Here is an 8,885-nt window from a genome sequence, read left to right on the forward strand (position 1 = left end):
AAAGTCGTGCATTATCATGATTGTGATGTGATTGTTAACTTAGAATGTATGGATACAAGTAGGAAAAAAAATCACAAAAAATTAAGTCACAATTATAAGAACTATATATATAAAAGATAATTTGGTATATTTTTGATACATTGTATCTTAATATTTCATTGAGGTAAATCCTGTTGTGCAAACTGACTTGAACAAGTCACATTATGTTCTGACTTCAAGGAGTCAGTAAAAAACTATACTTTAATCAAGTATTGCAACTTTAAGTCTGGGATTGTCATATGCATTTCAGAATGTATAAGAAACTCAGATAAAAGACACCCAATAATAAAGTCACAAAAACGTGGACTATAAAAAAGTGTATTTGGTATACTATTATTTAATATTCAAATGTATTTTGTTAACAAATTTCTCCAAATTATTTTAAAATTTTATTATATTTCTGTATTTTCATGACTTTTTTTCTGTTAAATTAACATTTGGAACTTTCGGTTTTAAAAAACATTATTTTAAAAACCATTTGACTGAATTGTTTCTTAAAAATAATTATGAATTAATTAACTCAACAGTAGCAGATTCAGATATGGAGGGGGCTTAAAGGAAGAAGACTTAGTTTTGATTGGACATTTTTTTTTCTCTGTCAACTGACTTATTAACAGGTCAAATCGTGTTCTGACTTCAAAGAGTCAGTCCCAACTAAACTTATTTCAACTTTTAAGTCTAGTTTTTTCATATTGATTTAAAAATGTACGGAAAAGCCAGATAAAAGACAGAGGAAATAAGGTCCCCATACGGCGCAATAATGAGGACTATAAAAAAGTTTATTTTGCATATTCAATATATTTAAATGTATTTTGTTTTAAACCGGTCAAATTATGTTCTGACTTCAAAGAGTCAGTCAAAAACTTCACTTTAGCTAATCATTACAACTTTTTAGTCTGGCATTGTCATATGCTTTAAGAATGTATGGGAAATTCAGATAAAAGACACCCAATAATAAAGTCACAATAATGAGGACTATAAAAAAATGTGTTTGGTATATTTTATATTCAAATAAATTTTGTTTACAAATTTCATCAAATCATCTTTAAATTTTATTATATTTTTGTATTTTCATGACCTTTCTTTTCTGTTAAGTTAACACGTGGAACTTTTGGTTTTAAAATATATTATTTTAAACCATTTGACTGAATTGTTTCTAATAAACCTATCAATTAATTAACTCAACAGTAGCAGATTCAGATAAGGGAAAAAGGGGAAGAGAAGGGGGGGGGGGGCTTAGAAGAAGAAGACCTAGTTTTGATTGGATTTAATTTTCTCTGTAAACTGACTTTAACAGGTAAAATCATGTTCTGACTTCAAAGAGTCAGTCAAAACTAAACTTATTTCAACTTTTAAGTCTAGGATTTTCATATTGATTTTAAAATGTATGGGAAACCAGATAAAAGACTGATGAAATAAGGTCCCCTTAAGTCACAATAATGAGGACTATACAAAAATGTATTTGGTATATTTTATATTCAAATGTATTTTGTTAACAAATTTCATCAAATTAATATCTTAAAAATTTATTCTATTTCTGTATTTTCATGACTTTTTTTCTGTTAAGTTAACAAATAGAACTTTTGGTTGTAAAAAACATTATTCTAAAAACCATTTGACTGAATTGTTTCTTAATTTTTTTTTTTTAACTCAACAGTAGCAGATTCAAATAAGGGGAAAAGGGGGGGGGGGGCTAAGATGAAGAAACCTAGTTTGATTGGATTTTTTTTCTGTAAACTGACTTTAACAGGTCAAATCATGTTCTGACTTTTAAGAGTCTGTCAAAACTAAACTTATTTCAACTTTTAAGTCCAGGATTTTCATATTGATTTAAATTATATGGAACATCTTTATTTGATATATTGAATATTCAAATGCATTTTGTTTTTTTGAGATTTTCATCAAATTATCTAAAAAAAAAAAATATTGTATTATTTCTGTATTTTCATGACTTTTCTTTTCTGTTAAGTTAACACATGGAACTTGTGGTTGCAAATTTTTTTTATATTTTAATAACCATTTGACTGAATTGTTTCTGAAAAAATCAGTAATTAATTAACTCAACAGTAGCAGATTGATATTTAGTGGGGAGGGGGATAGGAGGAAGAACACCTAGCTTTGATAGGACATTTTTTTCTTGTCAACTGACTTTAACAGGTCAAATCGTGTTCTGACTTCAAAAAGTCAGTCCCATCTAAACTTATTTCAACTTTTAAGTCTAGTTTTTTCATATTAATTTAAAAATGTACGGAAAAGCCAGATAAAAGACAGAGGAAATAAGGTCCCCATACAGCGCAATAATTAATGAGGACTATAAAAAAGTTTATTTTGCATATTGATTATTCAATATTTAAATGTATTTTGTTTTAAACTGGTCAAATTATTTCTGACTTCAAAGAGTCAGTCAAAAACTTCACTTTAACTTATTATTACAACTGTTAAGTCTGGCATTGTCATAAATATATGCATTTAAGAACGTATGGGAAAATCAGATAAAAGACACCCAATAATAAAGTCACAATGATGAGAACTAATATTTTATATTCAAATGTATTTTGTTTACAAATTTCATCAAATCATCTTTAAATTTTATTATATTTCTGTATTTTCATGACCTTTCTTTTCTGTTAAGTTAACACATGGAACTTTTGGTTGTAAAATATATTATTTTAAACCATTTGACTGAATTGTTTCTAATAAACTTATCAATTAATTAACTCAACAGTAGCAGATTCAGATAAAAGGGAAAAAAGGGGGGGGGGGGCTTAGAAGAAGAAGACCTAGTTTTGATTGGATATAATTTTCTCTGTAAACTAACTTTAACAGGTCAAATCATGTTCTGACTTCAAAGAGTCAGTCAAAACTAAACTTATGTCAACTTTTAAGTATAGGATTTTCATATTGATTTTAAAATGTATGACAAACCAGATAAAAGACTGATGAAATATGGTCCCCTCAAGTCACAATATTGAGGACTATAAAAAAAATGTATTTGGTATATTTTATATTCAAATGTATTTTTTTTAACAAATTTCATCAAATTTATTTCTTAAAAATTTATTTTATTTCTGTATTTTCATGACTTTTTTTCTGTAAAGTTAACATATAGAACTTTTGGTTGTAAAAAACATTATTCTAAAAACCATTTGACTGAATTGTTTCTTAAAAAAATCAAAGCGCTGTAAGCGCTGAAGGCAGTTAACCAAAAACCAAGGCAACCCGTTTCCCTGGAAAGAAAACTGAGTTTGTGTTCTATAGTACAAAAGTTATGAGACACGAATCAGACAAATGTTCACTACAACAGGGATCAAAGGTGAGGTCTGACTGACCCGCCCATAGTAAATGTAAATGATTTGTTGTTTTGTCCCATACATATGAATTTAAGGGTGGGGATCTCAACGGTTTTCAAGTTCTCAAACAGGTAGGGGTAGGCAGAGGATTTAGGGGGCAGGGGGCCCCCTTTTCGGGAAAAAAAAATGGTTGCTTATATAGGGAATCACTGAAGCGTGACTGGAGCAGGCCCCTTTTAGGTCAGTCAGTGGGCCCCACTTATGAAAATTTCTGGATCCGCCACTGGGGATAGGGTGACCCTAGGGACTTCCCCTTCATTTCATTTTATTTGTTATATTGTCCCATACATGAATATATATGGTTTAGGGGTGGGGATCTCATTGGTTTCCAAGTTCTCAAACAGGAGGGGTAGGGTGACCCCAGGGACTCCCCTATATTTCATTTAATTAGTTATATTGGCCCATACATGAATATATATTGTTTTGGTATGGGGATCACGACCGTTTCCAAGTTCTCAAACAGGAGGGTTGGGGTGACCACAGGGACTTCCCCTATATTTCATTTGATTTGTTATATTGTCCCGTACATGAGTTATATGGTTTAGGGGTAAGGATCTTAACCATTTCCAAGTTCTCAAACAGGAGGGTGAACAGTGACCTCAGGGACTCCCCCTACCTTTCATTTGAATTGTTATATTGTCCCGTACATGAATATATATGGTTAAAGGGTGGCAATCTCAACGGGTTTCAAATTCTCAAACAGGAGGAGGTGGGGTGACCCAAGGGACTCCCCCTATATTTCATCTGATTTGTTATAATATTATTGTCCCATACATGAATATATATGGTTTAATGGTGGGGATCTCGACCATTTTTAAATTCTAAAACAGGAGGGGTGGGGTGACCCCAGCGACTCTTCCTATATTTCATTTGATTTTTCATATTGTCACAAACATGAATATATATGGTTAAGGGGTGTGGATCTCGACCGCTTCCAAGTTCTCAAACAGGAGGGGGTGGGGTAACTCCAGGGACTCCCCCCTATATTTCATTTTTTATTTATTATATTGTCCTATACTTGAATATATGAAGGGGCGGATTCAGACGGGGGAGGGTTGCGGGCTTGCACCCCCTTAAATTTGCAAAGCATGGGTTATTCTCAGCTTAATAAAGAATATTCCAATAATTTTACCTCAAATTTATTTTAGCTTCACTCTGCTCGGCGAAAATTTAAGTTTGCGCCCCTCTTAACCTAAAATCCTGGATCTGCCCCTCATATGGTTTAGGGGTGGGGAGCTCGACCGTTTCCAAGTTATCAAACAGGAGGGGGTAGAGTGGCCCAAAGAATGCCACCTATATATCATATGATTTACTTACATTAAGGTATATATAATATAGTTGCATTATTTGTGAAAATAAAGAAAGAAACTTTCAGCTACTTTAATTGACCCTTCAAAATTGAGAAAAACAAATAACCCTTCGAAATTGCAGTAATATGTTTACACTTTAAAAGCATCTCACATGCATTATCATCATTTATCATTTATAAAGAAAATTTAGACTGTGACCATGAACATGTATATTGTTAGATATACTGTTCCCAGCTGTCACGTTGTATTGGATTTTTAAATTAAAATTTGTCAAAAAGTAATTTTGAGTTTCTGAATAAAATATTTTTCTGCCTTTTCTTTCTTTTTTGCCATGCATAGATGTATTTTTTCACCTGCATGGATTTATTTTGTAAATGATCGCCAAACCCGGAATTACCCTTATCCGCTTCCGGAATCGGGTCCGATATTGTCTTCACGGCCGCCATTGTTATGTTTTACAATGTTGTTTTTGTCTATCAGATACGACTTTACTCGAATTTATACAATATTTGTCGGCGATTTTCTGTATAAAGCTAGCGGTTGAACAAAATGAACATCGTTGTCATGAATAATAATGATAAAAATAAGTTTTTAGCTCGTTTAATTGGAGACTTTGGTGAACATGGTGAAAGGTTTGCAAAGTAATTTCTTATTCTCTTTCAAGTGGAAGGTGACTACGTCGGACGTAGCTAAAAAACCCACTATCCTAGTCGAAATTCCGCTTGCAAAAGTGGAAGGTCGCGGACCTCGGACCACCGCTAATTTGCACACCTGCCTCCAAATTGAAAAGCTACGAAAATTTCTTTTTCTAATTTGAAATTGCCGCCAACAGCATGAACAGTTGAACTTATTATATAATAGACTACTGACGTAGTTGTACTACGTATTGATGACAAACAATATTCCTACGACTTTTGTCATTTGGGAAATCTAAACTACTTGTCTTAAGAGATTTTCGGCGATTAAATATTTCATACAGTTGTTCTTTGACATCTTAGCTAAAAGCACAAGTCATAATGAACTACACAAAGATTCTGAATAAGCACTACTTCCTATGTGTAACTTTAAAACTTTTGGATAAATCGACGATCATTTAAGGTTTTTCTGGTCATATTTTTTGTTATCCAGAATAAAAAGTATTAAAAAGGTGTTCAATTAGTTATATATAACATAGTAGCGAGCTAGATAATAACAATGGCAAGTATTTCAGCATTTATTGGGTAGAACACAAATCTAGGGTGCTCGCATAATGCAGCTTAACTGCATAAAAATAATTATCTCAACAGTAGCAGATTCAGATAAGGAGAAAAAGGGGGAGGGGCTTAGAAGAAGAAGACCTAGTTTTGATTGGATTTAATTTTCTCTGTAAACTGACTTTAACAGGTCAAATCATGTTCTGACTTCAAAGAGTACTTATGTCAACTTTTAAGTCTAGGATTTTCATATTGATTTTAAAATGTATGACAAACCAGATAAAAGACTGATGAAATATGGTCCCCTCAAGTCATAATATTGAGGACTATAAAAAAAATGTATTTGGTATATTTTATATTCAAATGTATTTTTTTTAACAAATTTCATCAAATTTGTATCTTAAAAAATTATTTTATTTCTGTATTTTCATGACTTTTTTTCTGTAAAGTTAACATATAGAACTTTTGGTTGTAAAAAACATTATTCTAAAAACCATTTGACTGAATTGTTTCTTAAAAAAAATTTAATTATCCCAACAGTAGTCGATTCAGATAAGGAGAAAAAGGGTGGGGCTAAGATGAAGAAACCTAGTTTGATCGGATTTTTTTTCTGTAAACTGACTTAAACAGATCAAATCATGTTCTGTAAAAAAAAATTTGAGAAGAACATACTTAGAAAATCAGACTAAGTTTGGTGACTTTGTTGTCCTTCAAGAAGTGGTACATATAAATACATAATATTTTCACTACAACTATCTATTGGGTGTTTTTTAAATATATTTTTTTAGCAACATTTATAACTTTGTAATTTATGTTCAATTGTACACTTGTTATTCTTAATATATATTTTTTTGGGAACAAAATCTTGTCAGGGTTTCTTATGGTACTAGCATGACAAGAGCATTCATATTCTTAAATACTCTAAACATTAAAAACAAGTCATTATCTTCAGATCATTCTGAGTCTTTCTGGCCTTATTAAATTAAAGTCAGAACATTCAGACTTTCATAAGTCAGAACATTCAGACTTTTATAGGTCAGAACATACTGACTTCCAATGTTCTTCTCACTTCTGTAGAAACAAAGACTATCTATATTTCAAATAAAAGGTTAATGCTTTATGTGGCTAAGCATCTGAGGTAAGAATTATAGATGTGTAACTTCATAGGAAAACATATATGCCATATAATTAGGGATTGACCCTGTATGTCATTCAAATCTTCTTGAAATGACGAACAGGAATATTATATGGTTTAGTGGTGGTGATCCAAACCATTTCAAAAAGGGGGATGGGGATGACCCCCATGGACTTTCCCTTTATTTCATTTGATTCGTTGTATTGTCCCATATAATAATATATAGGCTTAAGGGGTGGGGATCTCAACCGTTTACAAGTTTTCAAACATGAGGGGGTGGGGTGACCCCAAGGGACTTTATCTTTATTTCATTTGATTTGTCTTGTTGTCCCTTACACTAATATATATATGGTTCAGGGGTGCGGATCTTGACCATTTACATGTTTTCACACAGTAGGGGTGAACCCCCCCCCCCCCAAGGGACTTCCCCTATATTACATTGGGTTTGTTTTATTTTCCCATACAAGAATATATATAGTTTAGGGGTGGGGATCTCGACCGTTTACAAAATATAAGAACATTCGCAAATGGCAGGGGAGGGGGTAAACCCAGAGACTAGCCCGGTATATTTCATTCAAATCAATTTGACATTATAAAAAGGAATATATATGGTTTACAGGTGGGGATCTCGACCATTTTCAAGATATAAGATCATTCTCAAATAACAAGGGGTGGGGTGACCCATAGAGACTAGCCCAGGGGCGGATCCAGCCATTTTAAAAAGGGGGGGTTCCCAACCGAGGTTAAAGGGGTGTTCCAACTATATGTCCCCATTCAAATGCATTGATCGGCCAAAAAAAAGGGGGGGTTCCAACCCCTGGAACACCCCCCCCCCCCACCCCCTCTGGATCCGCCACTGTAGCCTGGTATATTTCATTATACTTTACAGCGAGAAAAAATTGAGTTAAGGGAGCAGGGATCTCGACTGTTCAACATTGTCAAATGACAGGGGTAGGGTGATCCCTGGAGCCTTACCCTACATTTCATTTGATTTGTTTTTAATATCATATTCCATGTTCATAATTGAAAAACCCGTTTTGTGAATCTCTTTATAATGTTCTCAAGTTAAAATCCTTTTTAAAATAAAAATAAAAAAATATTTCGGTTCTTTAGTTAAACCCTCCCTTCCCTTTACCTTTATTAAAATTATTCCGATTTCATTTCATTTTCATTAATATCAATATTCAAAAGATCGTTTTTCTCATTGGGAGAAACGAAAAAACAAATATATTTATAAGCCGCAAACTCGGAAAGGTTAAAAAGTCAATTCATGATTGAGTTTAAAAATAGAAAAATCACGTGATGATGTTCAGCTCGAAGCAATAATTTTACTTTTAAAATTGCAGTGACTGGTTATTAATGTTAATACTGTTTAAGACAACACGAGTTGTCTCCCGAAAATAACAGTTCATTATCATAACAACATTTTCTGACCTGAACAAGTCAGAATTGTCAGACACCCGGTCATCTCAAAGGCCACGCGTCCGTATTTACAGGTCACGCGCCTTCATGAAACAGCAACAAAATCACTTGCAAAGACCTTCTTCACACGCAAAAAATATTAAAATGGCCAAGAAAATACGGAGGTAATATGTATTACCTTCTGAAAATGACCACATTGACCTAGATTTGCACTAAAAAAACGTAAATAATCACTATATTTTCAATAACTTCTCGTTCGAGAAACTCCCAAAACAACGACTCCCAAACACGTGATCTCTCGCAAAAAACCACGTGATCGTATGTGTCTAAGATCGGCGGCAAATTCAAAATATCTTCTGGTTTGACGGACTCGATGGAAAACTACGCAAAACAAAAATTGACCCGTACAGGTCAGAATTTCAAAACATTTTCTGAC

The sequence above is a fragment of the Mytilus galloprovincialis genome, chromosome 11 (genome assembly GCF_965363235.1).
Source record: "Mytilus galloprovincialis chromosome 11, xbMytGall1.hap1.1, whole genome shotgun sequence".
Classification (NCBI taxonomy): Eukaryota; Metazoa; Mollusca; class Bivalvia; order Mytilida; family Mytilidae; genus Mytilus; species Mytilus galloprovincialis.